Genomic DNA, 20,243 nt, shown 5'->3' on the forward strand with positions numbered 1-20,243 from the left:
TTTCCCCACTTTAATGACTAATTAACTTTGATAGTTTGTCAGAAAAGGTGGTGTTCAGGATCATATTTGGTAATTCAAGCAATTTTCAAATAGGGTGGGGTGTGGCGAATCCAGATATTGCTAGCATGGTAGTGAATTTTAGGGTTTTCTTCTTAGAAAGTTGAGAGAAAAAGACAGAGAAAAGTAACTGAAATTCACCAAAATGTGTGCAAATCCCTCTGTTGAATGGACCCTAGCAATCCCCAGATTCCTGGTTTATTTAAAAAAAAAAAAAAGATTATTTCAACCATCACATTACTGTCCTCAGTCCCTCATTTCAGAACTACCTCAACTCCTCCAGATTTCTCTCCTCCAATACAGCTCTCCTTCTTTACTCCATTTTCATGGCTCCCCAATCTTTGCTGTACTCCATAGCTTCTGGGCTGTCACCATAAATTCTCTTATTCCCACAGAGCCTCACCCACGACTACTCCTCTTTCTTCTCCCCTTAGGTAGAGATTAAACGTCTATCTTCCTTACGTGGGCATAATCTTCTCAGCTCCCTAGCCATCAACTTCTACCTCTCCTGCTGACAATGGCAGAGAAGTAATCTGCTAAAGAACAGCATTGGCAGCTGCAGCCAAAAGAGACAGGGGATTGGAGTAGCTGAGCACTAAAGAGGCCCTTCTGTTCTTACAATACTTCATCTGGAGCTCTGCGTGTTTGCTAAATCTATACTGCAGAATTTTCAGTAGAATTTACTCCTTGCAGCAGAATTGTGCTCCAGAATCTCTTTAATTTAAATTTATATATATATATAACGTGCTTATGATTCTGAAGACAACATTGAAAATGTGATTTAATTTAACCAATGTAGTGTTCGTGTGAATTTACCAATAACTTGAAACAATAGCATGAGAGTTTTGAAGTGCCCCATTCATCTCAATGGGTTAATTCTGAAACCTGAATAAGACAATTTTAATGTCATGATTCTTAACTATTATTTCACTGCTGATCATTTTAATGGAAATATGCAGCTAACTTGCTTATCCCACAGTCCCAAACCGTCTCCCACCCCTCCCTATGTGTCACCAAAAGCATCAATGTGTCACCAAAAGCTTCAATTCTGTCCTCTACACAATTGTCTAAAGCTCCAGTTTTGCCCATGACAAATTCTGATACAATTAAGTGTTACAAATACAAAAACGTATGGCATGTTGAAAACTGAAAATACTGGAACAGTATAAAGTAAATTGAATTTCATATAAAAATAAATAAAACAGAGGCTATTGTGCTGACTACTGTTTATTTGTAGAGTTACTTAAAACCTCACGTTTTTAATTTATCTGAAGCTGCTGCATAATTTCCACCACAGTGCTGCAGAATCCAGAGACCTTGCCACAGACTACACAGAATATTGTTTGTAATCTTCTCCAGAACTGGATCAGACTTTGAACATTGCCAGGGACTGCATGTACTTAGGACAGAGTGGGAAAATTCTTCATGTCAGAACTCTTGTCAGCTGTGCAGGATATGCTGTTAATAATATTTGTTTTTATCTTGAAGATGTGGCCTATAACTGAACACTGCATTCAATTCCAAAAATCTACAGTAATTGTTCTCTGGTTGCACCATATTACAAACAACTTAATTTCACAATATTACTGTGTTTCAGGAGCTTAACAGTGCCATTTCCGGAGGATGGGTAAACCTTTGATATGGAATTAAAATCTTCACATACTACTCAGCTAGATGGGGTACATTGGTGTAGCATTATGCAAACATCTCTTTCACAATTATTTTCTTCTTCAGTATAGGGAATACGCCAGCTTCCAAGGGTATTCAGTAGAGAAATCTTTCTTGACCAAATGGCACTAGATAAGGTGTCTTTAGGAGACCATCAGGATGCTTGTAGTTCAGCCACATTTGGCACTGCAGAACTACATAACAGAGGCGACCCGTGCCTGCCAATAGTGGGGGGACAGAGTGAGGGCAGCCAGCTTCAGTGTGTGGGAGTATGCTCACAGGTGAAGCAGCAAATCTGGGGGGAATGTGACCCTGTTTGCCCCCCCACACGTGATGCCTCTGCTACATAGTAAGGTGTGCATAGGGAGTAAGAAATCTGGCTGATTGGGTCTTTTATGAGGTCGCTTCCATGGCTAACCTCATGGGCAAACAAGCTGAACCAGTTATTTTATGTCTTATTAGGATAAAGATATTTTTGATATAAAATGCTTTCTGGGAGCCCTTTTCATAAGCCCACCTAGAGAACATATTCTTCTTCGAGTGCTTGCTCATATCCATTCCAGTTAGGTGTGTGCGCGCCGCGTGCACGATCGTCGGAAGATTTTTACCCTAGCAACACCCGGTGGGTCGGCTGTGGAGCCCCCTAGAGTGGCGCCGTTATGGCGCTGGATATATACCCCAGCCGACCCAGCGCCCCCTCAGTTCCTTCTTACCGCCCCTGACGGTCGTTGGAACTGTGGAGCGCGGCTTAGCTGATCTCCACACTCCCTAGCTTCTCATTGCTCTTGTTATAGTTAGTTATATAGATAGTTTTTCAAGTTAGTTAGTTAGTTAGTGTATAGTGTATATATATAGTTGTATATTGTTATCGGGGGTTTAGGGGGTGTTTTTTCCCCTTTTCCCCCCCGCGCACAGCCGGGCCCATGCCCAAGGCTCCTGGCTTTAAGCCGTGCGCGTCCTGCGGGAAGCATATGCCAACCAGCGACCCGCATAGTTCTTGCTTGAAGTGCCTTGGAGAGACTCATCCAGCAGATAAGTGCCCTATCTGCAAGGCCTTCAAGCCAAGGACAAGAAAGGAGCGGGACTTTAGACTCGGTCAGCTCCTGATGGAGGCGGCTCTGAGTCCGGATCCTCCCTCGGCACCGAGCGCTTCGGTGCGCAGCGCCCCGGCGGGCCCAATCGGTGAGGCGGAAAAGACTGCTCGGCACCGACCGACGTCGGCACCGCGCCCGCCTAAAGAACCTCGGCGCCGATCCCTTTCTCCGGGCCATAAAAAGGCCGGCAAGGCGCGGGACGTTGCTGCCGCGAAGATACCGGCTCCCCCGGTGCCGGGGGTAGAGCCGCGTCCGCAGTTGGACCGCCAAAGACAGGCGGCCACACCGTCGACTCCGGCACCGAGGCCGTTGAGTCCGGTGCGGACTGTCTCACCACCAAGGCTGGTGGTGGAACCTTGTCTCCCTTCCACCCCGGAGACCTTCGCTATGGCGAGAGACCTGATCACCCTCACGGAGCCGGCGCCGTCACAACTCCCGGCACCGGTGGCTCCACGCGTGCTGCAGTCCAGGGGAAAACCTGCCCTGGTGCGCCCACCGTCGCCAGCACGAGTCTCTCGGCACCGCTCCAGATCCCGGAGTAGGTCCCGACGCCGCTCTGAGTCCCGGCGCCGAATATCACCTCGGCACCGGTCGTACTCGCGGCCCAGATCCTCTTCGCGGCGCCGTTCAACATCCCGGCACCGTCGAGACGACCGGCACCGATCGGGCTCGAGACGCAGCTCCCGGCACCGGTATGAGCGCCACTCGGGCTCGAGAGGCCGCTCCCGGTACCACGCCTCCTCCAGATCGTCGTCCCGTTCCAGGTCGGGATCCCGGCACCGGAGGGACTACCAGCACCGCTCCAGATCCCGGCACCGCTCTCCGGCACCGCACGGGGCAGATCGCCTTACGACCGGCACCGATCGGCACCGTACCATCCGGTACCGACGGCGTCGGGTTCGGCACCGCTGTGGCCTTCGAGATCGGCGTCGCGATCATCTGAGGCAGTGGAGGCCGGCCACCTGCAGGAGACCGACGACCCTATGCAAGGGCCTGCGCATTGGTCCTTCTGGACTCCTTGGGCCTACCATCAGGCACAAGGAGCTCCGCTATCTGCCTCCCGCTCGGGCCGTTCGGAGCCTAGGGCCCCAGAGTCCACCATCTCCCGCCCTCCTCCAAGGGACGTGGAGGCGCCAGCGCCCGCACCAGCAGAGGCCCTGGACCTGGGGGCAGGCGATGCCCAACTCCAGGAACACCTGGAGCAGGACCAACCATTGGACCCCTTGCCACCGGGGGCATCCTCCTCGTCCTCGCCTGATGAGGCCGTAGCGGGCACATCCGCCATTGGGCCGCCTCCCATAGACCTTCGGGCCCACCAGGACCTGCTGCGCCGCATGGCTCGCAATATGGACCTCCAGGTGGAGGAGATTGCGGAGGTCCATGATCCCATCGTGCAGATCATTTCAGCGGATGCTCCATCCAGGGTGGCATTACCGCTGATCCGCACGATCCAGGCGAACGCCACCACCATCTGGCAGACCCCGGCCTCTATTCCGCCCACGGCCAGAGGGGTTGAGAGGAAGTACTTTGTGCCCTCCAAGGAACATGAGTACTTGTACACTCACCCCCAACCGTGCTCACTGGTGGTTTCATCAGTCAATGCACGGGAGCGCCATGGCCAGCAGGCCGCTGCGCCCAAATCGAAGGACGCTAAGCGCTTCGATTTGTTCGGACGCAAGGTCTATTCGGCTGGCGGACTGCAACTGCGGGCAGCGAACCAGCAGGCGCTCCTGAGCCGCTATGGATTTAATATGTGGTCCTCGATGGGGAAACTTAGAGAGCTGGTTCCCCAGGAATCGAGGGAAGAGTTCGGGGCCTTGGTAGAGGAGGGCAAGCGGGTGGCATGCACCTCTCTGCAGGCGTCCCTTGATATAGCGGACTCGGCCGCTAGGACCCTGGCGTCGGGGATAGCAATGCGCCGAATCTCCTGGCTCCAGGTGTCAGGCTTGCCGCCTGAACTGCAGCAGACCCTGCAGGACCTACCGTTTGAGGGCCAGGGCCTCTTTTCGGAGAAAACAGACTCGAGGCTCCAAAATCTTAAAGACTCTCGGACAATGATGCGCTCCCTGGGGATGCATGTCCCAGGGCCGCAGCGCAGACCCTTCAGGCCCCAGCCTCAGCGGTTCTACCCTCCCCCGCCTCGTCCAAGACAGGACTTTGCTAGGAGGCGGGGTCGAGGTGGTAGGCGAAGGTCGACCGGCCCTCAACCCGGTCAGAACCAGGGCCAGCCTAGACCACCTTCAGGGCCTAGGCAAACCTTTTGAAGGTGCGGTCGAGGACGGCACCACGACCGGTACCCAGGATCCAACTCCCCCCTTCCGGGATCGCCTCTCCCGCTTCCACCGTGCTTGGTCCCGTATAACCTCGGACCGTTGGGTCCTTCGCACGGTGGAGAGGGGATACGCCCTCCAATTTTCCTCGCCCCCCCCCTCCCACTCCCCCTCCCCGTCCCTCTTCAGGGACCCTTCTCACGAGCAACTCCTTACACAGGAGGTTTTTGGGCTCCTTGCTATGGGGGCCATAGAGGAGGTTCCATCGGAGCTAAGGGGCAGGGGGTTTTACTCCCACTACTTCCTGATACCCAAGTCAAAAGGGGGTCTACGGCCCATCTTAGACTTGCGCGGACTCAACAAATTCATAGTAAAGTTGAAGTTCCGCATGGTGTCATTGGGGACCATCATCCCTTCACTGGATCCTGGAGACTGGTTCGCCGCCCTCGACATGAAGGATGCTTATTTCCACATAGCAATTTATCCGCCCCACAGACGTTTCCTGCGATTTGTGGTAAACAGGGTGCACTACCAATTCGCAGTCCTTCCCTTCGGCTTGTCCTCGGCTCCCAGGGTGTTCACAAAGTGCCTGGCAGACGTCGCGGCCTTCCTTCGTCGACAAGGGATACAGCTGTTCCCGTACTTGGACGACTGGCTGGTACGCGGCCGCACCAGAGACCAAGTGCAGGCTCATGTCCGCATAGTGACAAACACTTTCCACGAGCTGGGCATTCTACTCAACAGAGAGAAGTCCACTCTAGTACCAACTCAGAGGATAGAGTTCATTGGAGCAATCCTGGACTCCAGACGTGCCCGAGCCATACTGCCAGACAGCCGATTCCATACCATCTCAAGCGTCATTCAAGGACTCAGGGCCTTTCCAATTACCACCATAAGAACATGCCTTGTCCTTTTGGGCCACATGGCCTCGTGTACATACGTAACCAGGCACGCCAGACTGCGACTTCGCCCATTGCAGGCTTGGGTGTCATCGGTCTACCGTCCTCATCGAGACGACCTGAACATGGTGGTCACGGTTCCGGCCTCGGTCTTGGCCTCTCTCGCCTGGTGGACGGATCGCGCAGCGGTCTGTGCAGGAGTGCCCTTTCACGCCCCACAGCCCTCCCTCCACCTAGTTACGGACGCTTCATCTCTAGGCTGGGGCGCTCACCTGGGGGAGCACCATACCCAAGGCCTGTGGTCCGCGTCCCAACTAGCCCTGCACATCAACGTCCGAGAGCTGATGGCGGTGCGCCTGGCTTGTCTGGCTTTCCTCAACTTCCTACAGGGCCGCTGCGTGCTGATTCTCACCGACAACACCACGGCCATGTTTTACATCAACAAGCAAGGCGGAGCTCGCTCATCTCCCCTATGCCAAGAGGCCATTCGCCTGTGGGACTTCTGCATCGCCCACTCGATTCATCTCACGGCGTCATTCCTGCCTGGAGTCCAGAATACGCTGGCGGACCGTCTCAGCAGGTCCTTCCAGACGCACGAGTAGTCGATTCGCCCGGACATCATCTATTCCGTCTTCCAAAGGTGGAGGTTTCCCCAGATCGACCTGTTCGCATCTCGGGCCAACAGGAAGTGCCAGGCATTCTGCTCCCTACACGGGCGAGCCCCGGGCTCTCGGTCAGACGCCTTCCTCATGGCATGGAAAGACCATCTGTTCTACGCCTTTCCTCCATTCCCGCTGGTCCACAGGGTGCTGCTCAAGATCCGCAGGGACCATGCACGGGTAATTCTAGTCGCTCCCGCTTGGCCAAGACAACACTGGTACACCACACTGCTGGAACTGTCAGTACAGAGACCGATCACGCTCCCCTTGAGTCCGGATCTCATCTCTCAGGACCACGGCCGGCTGTATCACCCCGACCTGCAGTCGCTCCACCTCACGGCGTGGATGCTTCATGGTTGAGTCGCTCAGAGCGGCAATGTTCGCAGGCCGTCCAACAGGTCCTGCTGGGAAGTAGAAAGCCCTCTACGCGGACCACTTATTTAGCCAAGTGGAAGAGGTTCTCCTGTTGGTGTGAGCAACGAGCTACGTCTCCCTCGCAGGCTCCTATCCCCTTGATACTGGAATACCTCCTGTCCCTAAGACAGCAAGGCTTGGCGACATCCTCAATCAAGGTTCACCTCGCCGCTATTTCCGCTTTCCACCCAGGAGAACTCACGTCCTCGGTCTTCTCTAACCCGATGGTCGTTAGATTCCTCAAGGGCTTAGACCGGCTGTACCCACAGCAACGACAACCGGTTCCGACGTGGAACCTCAACCTCGTCCTCTCCAGGCTCACAGGGCCTCCGTTTGAACCATTGGCGACCTGCTCACTCCTGTACTTGTCCTGGAAGACAGCCTTCCTCGTAGCCATCACCTCAGCACGACGCGTCTCGGAACTCAGGGCGCTGACATCCGAGCCCCCTTATACGGTGTTCCACAAGGACAAGGTGCAGCTTCGCCCCCATCCTGCCTTTCTTCCGAAGGTGGTGTCACCCTTCCACGTAAACCAAGATATATTTCTCCCGGTCTTCCATCCGAAACCGCACGCTACTCGTCAAGACCAGCGTTTACATTCTTTGGACGTTCGCAGGGCCCTGGCTTTCTATATTGACCGGACAAAGCCATTTAGGAAAACGACGCAACTCTTCGTTGCGGTGGCCGACCGGATGAAAGGATCACCGGTCTCTTCACAGTGCCTGTCCTCTTGGATTACGTCCTGCATTCGTGCTTGCTACGACCTGGCCGGTGTACCGAAGCCACACCTCACTGCTCATTCCACGAGGGCCCAGGCCTCCTCGACTGCCTTCCTGGCTCAAGTACCGATCCAGGACATTTGTAGAGCTGCAGTGTGGTCATCGGTCCACACATTCGCTACTCACTATGCGCTGGTGCAACAATCCAGAGACAATGCTGCTTTCGGGTCAGCGGTTCTGCACACAGCAATGTCTCACTCCGACCCCGCCACCTAGGTGGGGCTTGGGAGTCACCTAACTGGAATGGATATGAGCAAGCACTCGAAGAAGAAAAGACGGTTACTCACCGTTGTAACTGTTGTTCTTCGAGATGTGTTGCTCATATCCATTCCAAACCCGCCCCCCTTCCCCACTGTCGGAGTAGCCGGCAAGAAGGAACTGAGGGGGCGCTGGGTCGGCTGGGGTATATATCCAGCGCCATAACGGCGCCACTCTAGGGGGCTTCACAGCCGACCCACCGGGTGTTGCTAGGGTAAAAATCTTCCGACGATCGTGCACGCGGCGCGCACACACCTAACTGGAATGGATATGAGCAACACATCTCGAAGAACAACAGTTACAACGGTGAGTAACCGTCTTTTGTGTCTCTGAACCACAGTCTACAGTGGGAGGAGCTGGATGAAGAGAGACTGGGCAATTTGTACTCTGCTTTTAAGCATGGATTCCTAAACTTTTGAAAGCTGATCCCTCCTTCAGGAAAATGAAAACAATTATATATCCCATTACAGTCTCATCATATGTTGCGAAAGGCCTACATTTTTAATTTATACATCTTCTATGTCCCCCTTCCCCTTTTCTTTTGACCACAAACTTTGGCTGTGGGAAACACTGTGTAAATATTTCTCTCCTTTCTTACATGCTTTGGTGGGCATTGACATAGTTAATAGTATTCACATCTGAAGAATCACCCATTACAAAGAATAGGACATTTCACACCTCAGAGTTGTCAAAACTATTGTTTCTTCTAGTGCTGGTCCCTATGTGTATTCCACACATAGATATGCATGCTCTCCATGCGGAGATGGAGCTAGCAGCAAGCAGTGTCTGTTGGTCCATATCTGCGCAGATGTTCTTCTTGTGCTCTAATCCAAAGGCATAAATGGTGGTGTGTGTGACGTTGCACTCTATATGATTTTATGAAAATATGCTAATAAGTGTGAATATAATGTATCTGGAATATGCTTCATGCAAAAGGTCTCTTGTAAGGTATCATTATAAAGCTTATAATCTACTGAGTGTGTTCATCCTATTTGTATGAATGTATCATCCTTGTATCTGAAACTAGGAATATAAAATATAACTCTGAGGTCCTATTGTAGTTATGCAAAGTGTGAGCCGTTAATGGTGGTTTAGAATCTTGATGACTCCCATCAACTAAGACAATTGACTGTAGATGGCTCTGTTTACTTGATAGCCTTCCTGTGAGTCAGGCCAGGAAGAATGAAGGCTTGGGGTCTCACAGGACATGTGACCATGTCACCTGGTACTGGAGTCCATCTTAAACCTGGGGCTTTTCCATTTAGAAGGAGGGGTGGGGACCCAGAGAGACAAAAAAAATCCAGCCTTATGCCAAAGCTATATAAGGGGGTGGAACAGAACAAAGGGGGCTGCAGTCATGAGAAATCCCCTAGCTACCACCTGAGCTGGAATAAGGACTGTACCAGGGGAAAGGATTAGGCCCACACTACGAAAGAGTCTAGTCTGTGAAAGAAGCATATTAAAACATCTCTGAGGGTGAAATGTATCTGTAATCAGTTTCTTAATATATTAGGCTTAGACTTGGGTGTTTTTGTTTTATTTTGCTTGGTAACTTACTTTGTTCTGTCTGTTACTACTTGGAACCACTTAAATCCTACTTTTTATATTTAATAAAATCACTTTTGCTTATAAATTAACCCAGAGTAAGTAAGTAATTCCTGGGGGAGCAAACAGCTGTGCATATCTCTCTATCAGTGTTATAGAGGGTGAACAATTTATGAGTTTACCCTGTATAAGCTTTATAAAGAGTAAAATGGATTTATTTGGGGTTTGGACCCCATTGGGAACTGGGTATCTGGGTGCTGGAGACAGGTGCACTTTTTAAGCTGTTTTCAGTTAAGTCTGCAGCTTTTGGGGGACGTGGTTCAGACCTGGGTCTGTGTTTGCAGCATGCTAGCGTGTCTGGCTCAACAAGACAGGGTACTGGAGTCCCAAGCTAGCAGGGAAAACGGGCTAAGAGGTAGTCTCAGCACATCAGGTGGCAGTCCCAAGGGGGTCTCTGTGACCCAATCCGTCACAGTGTGGATTGATGCTTCTGCAGTTCCTTCTTACCACTGCATGGCTTGACTTGGAATCCTCAGCTATCCTTGTTTAATTCTGAATCTGTAATGTGGATATTGTACATCATTATATAGCTTTTATAGTTTTCTAGCTTTAGAAGTTCATGGTTAGTTTAGTTCTTTCTGCTCTGGGAAATTTTTCCCCACAAAGAGAGAGAACTGTATTATATGCCCCCATTACTTCTCTGTCAGGGATGAACATCAGCACTGCCTCTGTTGTCTTGGAAAGCCTCACGTTGCCTCCAAGTGCAGCATTTACTGCTCCTTCTCTCCCTCAACCCAGAAAGAAAGGGAGCTATGCTTAAGGATCATCTCATAGAGAAGGCCGTTACACCACAGTTGGACCCAAGCTAGGGAGATCCCCATGTGTAGCAGCCTCAGTCTGTGAGTAGTCCCCCTCCAACCACAAGGTCTGGGGCTGAGGTGGGGTCTGTTTTAAGCCTAAAAAACCCTATCATGAGAGTAAGGGGCATGACCATAGACACAAGGACAGACCCCCTTCCAGATCTGCCTCTGAAAGAAAAGATACCTTTCCAAGGTGGGCGAGACCTCATGCACAAGACCTAAGGACTTAAGCCTGCTTAAATCTTCCATTCAAGAAGAGAATGTGTAAAAGGGGGAAGGATCTGTTGGTATCGGCTCCATCTCCATCTCACTGACCAAAACACTGGCATCCGACAGCTCTGTTTGGGAGTTCCATGTTGGATTTCCCTTCCCTGGTACTGCCTCAGCCAAGACAGGTCTGCTCTCCGACATCCCAGATCCATTGGTACCAACCTCTGGTACTCCACATACTCTGGGTTAAACTGAGACTTTCACCTCCATGGAAGATATTTTTGCATTTCCATACCCACAATCTCTTCTCTTATCAGGGCCGGTCCTCATTAGAGACATTCCTGCACCAGAGGTGACCACTTTCGGGAGAAACAGGTTCTCTCTCAATACAAATGGGAGTATTCTACCGCTGGCACCGCCAGTAGAACATGACTCAACTTTCTTATTGGAGGAATATGACATTTGATATGAACCTTCACCCTCCCCCGTAGGGAGACCAGCCTAGACAGATCATCAAGGGGGTTTTGGAACCAGTCTCCTATCAGACAGTGCCTTGGAGGACACCCCCCAGCCTGTTCTCCCATCTTTTCACCTTATTTTGGCCTCTGGGAACTGTATCCTAGGCGTTCCAGATCTGTGCAGGAATCACACTGACCATCTTCCTCAACTGGACCAGCCATGGTTACAACCAGCAAGGTAACTCAATGCACTCCCAGTTCCACATTTTCCCAAAATCGTGTGTACTGTAATGCCCAGCCTTCTCCTGGTCAATTCAGAGAAATAAGAAGATTTGTTTGTTCCTCTAAAGATGCAAAAGCACACCATTGCTTATTAACATAAATAGGGTAAATACATCTTTCCATTTAAACAAAACCCTCACTTGGTTTATATTAATAGTAAAACAAGTTTATTAACAAAAGAAGATAGGATTTTAACTGATTTCAAGTATAAGAGATAAAGTTAGGAAGTGTTACAAGCAAATAAAAGTGAAAATGCATCTAAAAATCTAAAACTAAGTCTAGCAAAGTACAGGCTTTGTTCAAGACAGTGTCTTTCACCAATCTTCCTTCTTCTGAGCCAGGCTGACTTTCATTCAGTCAGGACCTTCCACAGAAGTACAAGAGGCTGTTTTCCCTTGCCTTCTTAGGTGAAAGATCTTTGCCTATGCATGTTTCTCATCTATATTCAGTTTGCAGAGACCTCAACCCCCATTGGTTGAAGGACCCATCTTTCTCATTTTGCAAGAGCTCTCTTCCCTTGTGTCTGTTTAATGATGGAGCCAAAGATGGCTTTTGTGTTTGGTTATATCTTCCAAAAGTCAATGACTTCGTTTCAAGAGGCTGGATGACCTCTTACTTCCCATCCCCCTATATGAAAATGGGGCTTCCATTGTTTTGATTTCACCATGCTTAATTTACATATGAGATGGGTAAATAGCTGCCTTCCCTCCTGTCTGGGAGGGAACTTCTTCCTCCCTGTTTGACCACAGACTTCAAAATGTAATATAATTAAGTATCCATATTTCCTCATATATTGTTAATACATACATTTCACAATGATATTAATCACCAGTGTGTCATTAGTTTTCAGAAAAGACCTTACTCTATATACTTTTATAATACAGTACTATTGTCAATCACTTATCACTTGAGGTTCAGCCCTCGTCTTTATAGACCAATAAACCTTTGGAATGGATTTTTCCAAGGGATACCCTTCAAAGTAAAGTTGATTCAAGAGGAGAGGAAGGTGAGATGGAGTCTTGTGGTGAAGGATGTACTATGCACTTTCTTCCTCCACTTGCTAGCTTAATAGCTTTGTTTACCTAATATGTAAAAATGGACCTTCATTGTCTCTGCTTGAACTTCGGGCTGGTCAGAGAATCAAATACACATTCTTTTGTCTAAGGCAGACCTGTTTACCAACTACCCCTGACATGCCTGGTTTAAACACACTTTAGTCATAATTCTAGCATATATCCAGAACTCTTAATAACCACTATGTACAAACATCACACAAGAATATTAATGATCAATGAGTTATTAGTTTTCATATGGTTCCTCACAAGGTGTATTTTCTACAAAGATTATTACAGTAGTGTGTAGGGTGTGAATACAGGGATTTTTAGTGTTGCGCCCACCCAGCACCAGATTCCTTGATGGTACAGTGATCCAGATTACAGCACCCCAGGTCAATTCAAGGGTGATAAATGACTTGACCTTCTGGGGTGGAACATTTTCTCATCTCATCAGACCCCGTCCTCAGGCATTTTATCACCAATGTCCTCACAGCCCACCATGTTAAAAGGCAGAGTAAGCTGTATATCTGGGTTTATGCATTCTCAGGCTCAGCTACTGCTGCCCAATCCCACCCACCAGGTTTCGTTTGACAGGATGCTCAAGAACTGCTTACCACTATCAATGACATTATATACTGCTATCCAAACATTTGGTGGCCCTCTCACCCTCTTCGTATATAACTGGAGGGCAATAACAACAGACAAGTGGTTACTAGAGATCACCCACTTTGGCTACACTATCAATTTCCATTCTCCTTCCACTCACAGACCCACATCCTGGGCCCTCTACAGGGACCTCTCTCATGAGGTGATTTTCTATCAGGAAGTAGGTTATCTCCTCCAGTGGGGAGTCATAGAACAAGTACCTCCTCAGCATCAGGGGAAAGCCATTTACCATACTTTCTAGTTGCCAAGAAAAATGGAGGTTGGAGGCCCTATTCTTGATCTTCGATAGTAAAATGTTTGGATTCACATCAGAATTCAGAATGATTACACTAGTGTTGATCCCCTCCTTAAAAGTTTTTCCATTCGGACTAGCCACAGCACCCAGGGTCTTCACAAAGGTCTTATCCATGGTGTTGACCCAGATGAGATGAAATGGTTACACTGTCTTCCCATACCTGGATGATTGGCTGCTTATGGGCAGATCTAGTCAGGAGTTCCAGTCAGCAACCATCTTTTTACTGAGTCTCCTGGCATCCTTGGGAGTCTGTGTAACATCCCACTTTGACTCCCATGAGGACTATAGATTTTATAGGGTCAACCCTAGATTAAATCTTAGCAAGGGGCCTATTCCCTATGGAGAGATTCCATGCCATGAACTCTTTGATAAGAAAAGTTAGTCTTGATTCTCAAACTCCAGTCATGGTTTGTCTGTCTGTCTACTGAGCAACGTGCCCTCGTATACTTATGTAATGCTGTTTGCCAGACTCTGCCTCCATTGTCTGCAGGCCCAGCTCAGCTCTGTTTACTCTTGAGACAGTGACTACGTGAACACTAGGGTATCAGTTCCCGCCAAGTTGCAGCCTTTTTGGTTTGCTAGACAAAGCCAGAACAAGTGTGTGTGGGAGTATTTTTCATTCCACCCACAACCAATGTGACCATTATCACAGATGCATCCTTTATAGAATGGGAAGCCCCCTGGGAACTCCTGCTGTGCAAGGCACCTGGACCCCTCAAGAAGCTAGCATGCATATCAACCTTCTAGACCTCGTCGGAGCAGTCTGCCTAGCCTGTTCCTCCCACTGATTTTATCCAGCTATGTCCAAATAATGTCAGACAACATGACGACTGTCTTCTACTTAAACAGAGTGGAGCAAGATCCCTTCCTCTGTGAGTTGAGGCAGTCAGCTTATAGAACTGGTGCATCAGGAACCACATAGCACTCATGTCAACATATCTTCCAGGGGCACAGAATTCTCTGGCAGGCAATCTCAGCGGACATTTCTCCACAGACCACAAATGGGAGTAATACAATTCCATTCTGAATGAGAGATTCACCCAGTGGGGAACACCATCCTGGGACCTGCTCACTTCCCAGACAAAGAAGAAATTCACCCTTTATTGCTCCAGAGCAGCTCCGGCCAGGGGTTCTAAGGGCTATGGTCATTCCTGTTGTTCTTGACTACATCCTTCATCTTAAGATGTCAGGCCTTTCTGTTAGCACTCTGTGGGTCCACCTAGCAGCAATCAGCGCCTTTAATCCTCCAGCTGAAGGATATAATTTTTTCCCCCTCACCCTACATTAGTCAGATTTCTGAGAGACCTCATTAGGGCCTTCACATCCCTTATGAAGCCAGCACCACAATGGGACTTCAGTTTTGTACTTTCCACACTTACCAGACCTCCCTTTGAGCTGTTGTCACTTGTTCCATGTCCCACCTCTCCATGAAAGTAGTCACCTTCCTAGTTGCCATCACATCAACGAGAAGGGTTAGCGTATTAGGAGGGCTGATGGCAGACCCACCATATTTCATAAAGAGGTGGTTTCTTTTCATCTCCATCCAAAATTCATTCCTAAGGTGATCTGAGTTCCACATGAATCAACTGATTTTCTTTACTAACCCTCATGCTTCTGGGGAAGAGAGGAGACTTCACTCTCCTGATGTCAGATGAACTTTGGCTTTTTATCTACAGAGAACAAAACCAATTAAAAAACGTCTAGGCTTTTTGTTGCTATAGCAGAATGAACATGGGAATAAGCATTATTTGCTCAGACACTAAGTAGATTTCTGGATGTATCCTTTTTCTATATCAGTTGGATTATCTCACTTCCCCTGAAGGGGTAAGAGCCCATTCCACTAGAGCATAGGCAACTTCAGCATTATTATTTGGAGATGTACTTATTCTGGACATTTGTAAGGTGGCTAGTTGGATTTTCATCCACACTTTCAGAAAGCATTACACCTTGGTCCAGACCTCTTCTGCAGATGCAGCATTTGGAACTGCAGTGTTAGTCTTCTATACAAGCTGTATCCTCGCACTCTCCTACTCTCTGAATACTACTGTACTTACTAATCACCCATGTGTGGAACACACACAGGAACCAGCATTCGAAGAAATGGAGGTTACTCACCTGTAACTGGAGGTTCTTCGAGATGTGTGATCGTATAAAGGTGCGGGACTCACCCCTGCAGCGCCTCCTGCTGGTCGTCTCAGGAATTAGCTCATCCGGCCGTTGGAGCGCCCTCTGCAGGCTGGTGTCCCGCTACCGCTTGGCCCCCGTGTCCCTCCAGGACCCGGTGCCCCATTATCTGGGGTGCTGCCCCCGGCCATACACCCCTCAGCCTCAGGGAACCCCCACCCACTATCCCCACCTCGCCTCAGTATAAGGCTACTGCCAGTCATTGTCAAGCCCCCACTCCCTGGGGCAGACTGCAATGTAAAAGCCACTCATCATAGGCAAGGGGGTTCGGACCTGCTGCCTCTGGCTACCCGTGGGCTGCCCCCTGCAACCCAGTACCTAATAGGCCTTACCAGGCCTGCAGCCTGGGGCTTTCCTAGGCCGGAGCTCCCCAGCTCCCTTGGCCTTTCCCCAGCCCTGCTCCACTCCAGATACCTGGTTAAACTCCCTGCAGCCAGGCCCTTCTCTCTCTCAACGCAGAGAGAGGCTGTCTGCTTGAACTCCTGGCTCAAGCCTTTATAGGGCCAGCTGGGCCCTGAGTGGGGCGTGGCCCCAGCTGAGCCTGCTTCCTCCCAATCAGCCCAGGTGTCTTGCCCTTCCACAGCCCTCCTCCAGGGCTGTTTTAAACCCCTCAGGGCAGGAGCAGGTAACCACCCCGCTACAGATCCCTATCTGTATTCCACTACCCACCCTTCTTTCTCTCTGCTGTGGATATTGTCTGATTTGCAGTAAGAGGAGGAACTGGAGATTTCGGTCAACACCACCGTTATGTCTTCGGATCAGAGCACAAGGAGAGCAACTGTCTAGGCGTAGACCAACAGACACTGCTTGCTTACAAAGCACCAATCTCAGATGTATGGAGCCCATGCATACCCATGTGTGCAGTACAAACAGGGTCATGACCTCCTGTTATGGGTAAATAACCTTCATTTCAGGCTCTCTCAAAACTCAGGCAGACATTGCTGCATTGGTTACATGTGGGTCACGTTGTCAAGGTTTTCTGCACAAATGTAATAGCTAGAGACTTGCAAGAAATCTGAAACTGGAGAGCAATTGAGAAGTCTGTCCAGGCATTCTTTCTAGTCATTCACACACCTCTGTGGAGGAGGGTGCACCCCACACTTTGGAAAACACTATTTTACAGGAAGAAATATGTTCCTGTACTGTGTGCCCACTCCGATACTCAAGTTTGGGGAACAGGGTCATAGCCCTGCCCAAGCCCATAAGTCCTGCCTCCTTGGGTGAGTCTAGTGCTGCCAGTAATGTTGCACTCATGCAACCCTTGTTCTCACATGAGTGGAAGTAATGGGATTATGCTGGCCCTTGTACAGTGATTCAAGGCTGGTGGGAGACTCCTTGAGCCCTCTCACCTCTCTCTGCCAATTTGTACAGGGCTGTCTATCTTGTGGCCCAATTATTTATAAATGTGATGTTATTTTAAAAGCATTAACACCATTACTTTGCCTTTTCTGTTTTTTCTGTTTTTCCTTTGGCTTTTTGTATTCAAAGCATGTATCTTGTACAGGAAAAAAAGGGAGGAATAGTTTTTAGATGACTTTGTATTGGCTGGATGGCCAGAGAACCTCAATATGTATATTTAGTACACCTTTTTTTTATACTGGCAGAATCATTGCTGTCATTCTTTCTCCTGTGTACTGTCACCAGGGAGATAATGCAATGACTTGAACAGATGCTGTGTGCTATATGAAAAACGAAATCTTCTCCAGGGCATTCATCTGCCCTGGTATTCATTTCATTTCTTACCCATTCTGAGAATCGTTTCTTACCCATTCTGAGAATGAGATGTAAAATTTTCTCCCTTCTTAATGTTTGTTTTGCTTTGCTAGGGTATCTCTATAGTTCAAACTGTATAAAATTCATTCTTCATTACTTAAAGTAATAAACTGCAGTTGTCTTCTCTATTTTGTGTGTGACATTTCTCACTGGTTTGTGTTTTTGGAAGTTCATAATTCTCTCTATATAGTGCTTTTATAACCGAAAGGAAAGTTATACCTGTATATTTTCAAGTCCTTGTGTTACTCCAGTCAACAAAACCAACATTTTATTCTTCCAGATATAATAGGTATTTCTTCTTCAAATAGTGTCCCTGTGGGTGCTCCACTGTAGGTGTGCTTGTGTCCTTGTGCTGCTGATCGGAGAACTTAGGTAGGAGTGTTCGTTAGGCCCGCATATGCGCTGCCCCCCCCCCTCGTGCTGTGCCATGAGGCTAGTCAGCACAAGTGGGCTAACCACCTCAATTCCTTCTCAACACTCCTGACAAGAGACATAGCAATTCACAGTCCATTAAAACTATCGCTTTAATTTACATATTTATAGTCAGGAGTGGCGCCAGGGTTTTTGCCGCCCTAGGCGGCAGTGCTCCTCCTCAGTAATCAGCAGCGGGGGTCCTTCCGCTCCGCGTCTTCGGGGCACTTTGGCGGCAGGTCCCGGAGCGAGTGAAGGACCCGCCGCCGAATTTCCGATGAAGACCCGGAGCGGAAGGACCCCCCGTCGCCGAATTTCTGCCGAGAGCGGCAAATGCCGCCCCCCAAATCCTGCCGCCCTAGGCGACCGCCTAGGGTCGCCTAGTGGAAGCGCCGGCCCTGTTTATAGTTAATCTCCTAGTTATAGTTCTAGTTGTATTTTTTTCTGTTTTCTAATTTTACCCTTGAAAATAAAAATTAAAAAGAAAAAGACTTTAATTTCTTTTCCCGCTCTTTTTTCTGTGCCGGGGACCCTTCCATCCAGAGGGGTATGCCCAGTTCACTGGGCTTTAAGGAATACTCACTTGCAAAGAGACAATCCTCTGTGCATTCGCTGCCTTGGAGAAGGCCACATCCAGCAAAAGAGTGGTCTCTGCCAATAACTCTTGCCATAATCTCATACGGACTGAGAGCTTGACAGAAGATCATCTTCATGGCGGCTGCTGTCAGGCCTGAGTCACCTGGCAGACATGAGTCTTCCCCTCAGCCCTCTACATCTAAGGGTGGTGGATCGAAGAAACAAGCTGCAGATTCCTCTCATAAATAATCTAAAAAATAAATGGGAAGTCCCCCCATTGAGCCCTGACATAACTGTAAGTAGCGCCTACCTGCAAGCAGGAAGAAAAAAATACTATGTGCCTGCCAAGGAATTTGAATTCCTTTTTTACCATTGGCCACCCAACTCCCTCCTGGTGGACGCCATCAAGTCCTGAGGCTGAAAACACCAGTCAAGAGCTACTCCCAGTGACCGGGATTGGACGTGCCTGGACCTTTTCAGAAGGAAAGTGTACTCTTCGGCCACTCTTTCATTCCATATTGCCAGCTACCAGGCCCTCACAGCAAAGTATGACTACATTAACTATTCAAAACTGAATGACTTTATTGAATGAGTGCTGGAGTCACATCATGACCAATTTAAGCCCATTGTCCAGTGTGCCAGTTAATGGCAAAGACATGGGTGCAGTGTGCCCTCAATGCAGCAGTCACAGTGGCTAGCTCCATTTCCACAGCTGTGGTGGTGCGACAGGCATTTTGGCTCCACCTGTCAGGCTTCCCGAAGGAGGTACAGTCTATGGTGGAAGACCTCCCACTTGAGGGCACAAAGCTCTTTGCCGAGAAGACCGATGCCTCCCTTCACACCTTGTAGGATTCTAGGGCAATTTTCTGATCGCTGGGCTTCTATACGTGAGGACAAATAAGATGGTTCAGTCCCCAATCCCAGCACAGACCGCACACATATCAGTACACAGCTCAAAGCTACTATGAGCCACAGAGGAAGAAAGGGAAATTCCCCAAATGTAAACCATCTGGCCCACAGTCTTCTTCATCCCAGCCCTCTACGTCCAAACGCTAGTTTTGATGGGCAGGTCAAGGCAACGTTAGACTGCTCTTCCCGACTAATTCTGCAGATCATGGCTTCACACCCATGGCTACCAATTGTCAGCATTCAGCAGTGCTTGGGAATGCATAACAACAGACCGATGGGTCTTAGAGATCATTTGAACTGGATACTCCATCCACATTACCCTCCCTACCCCCTCCACAACACCCTTCCATGTCCCTCTTCAGGGACCCTTCTCACGAGAGTTTACTGTGACAAGAGGTAGATCGTATCCAGTTACGAGCCATAGAACCGGTACCTCAAAATCTAAGAGGCAAAGGTTCTAATCCCCAAGAATAAGGGAGGTTGGGGACCTATACTAGACATCAGAGCTCTCAACAAGTTTGTCAAGGCTCAAAAGTTCAAGATAGTCACCTCAGCAATGATTATTCCAGCATTAGAACTGGCCCTACAGATCAACACCCAGAAACCTACCCTCACTCCAGTGCAATGCCTGGAATTCATAGGTGCCAGCCTCGATTTGTTACAGGCCAGTGCTCTCTTACCTCAACACCGGTTCTTCTGCCTGGCCACGCTCATAGAGACTGTTCAGAGCAGCCTGTGAATATCAGCCAGACTTGGCCTCCAGCTCTTTAGGGGCATATGGCAGTGGGCATGGCAGTGATACTACAAGACAGGCTTCATGTGCAACGCTTTCAAATGTGGTTCAGTTCAGTTTGTAGACCAAACAGGGACAGACTGGACAAGCCCCTTTCACCACCCACCAGGATCAAAATGTCCGTAAAC

Source organism: Terrapene carolina, unplaced genomic scaffold (assembly GCF_002925995.2).
Source record: "Terrapene carolina triunguis isolate 2854851 unplaced genomic scaffold, T_m_triunguis-2.0 Scaffold232, whole genome shotgun sequence".
NCBI classification, from domain to species: domain Eukaryota; kingdom Metazoa; phylum Chordata; order Testudines; family Emydidae; genus Terrapene; species Terrapene triunguis.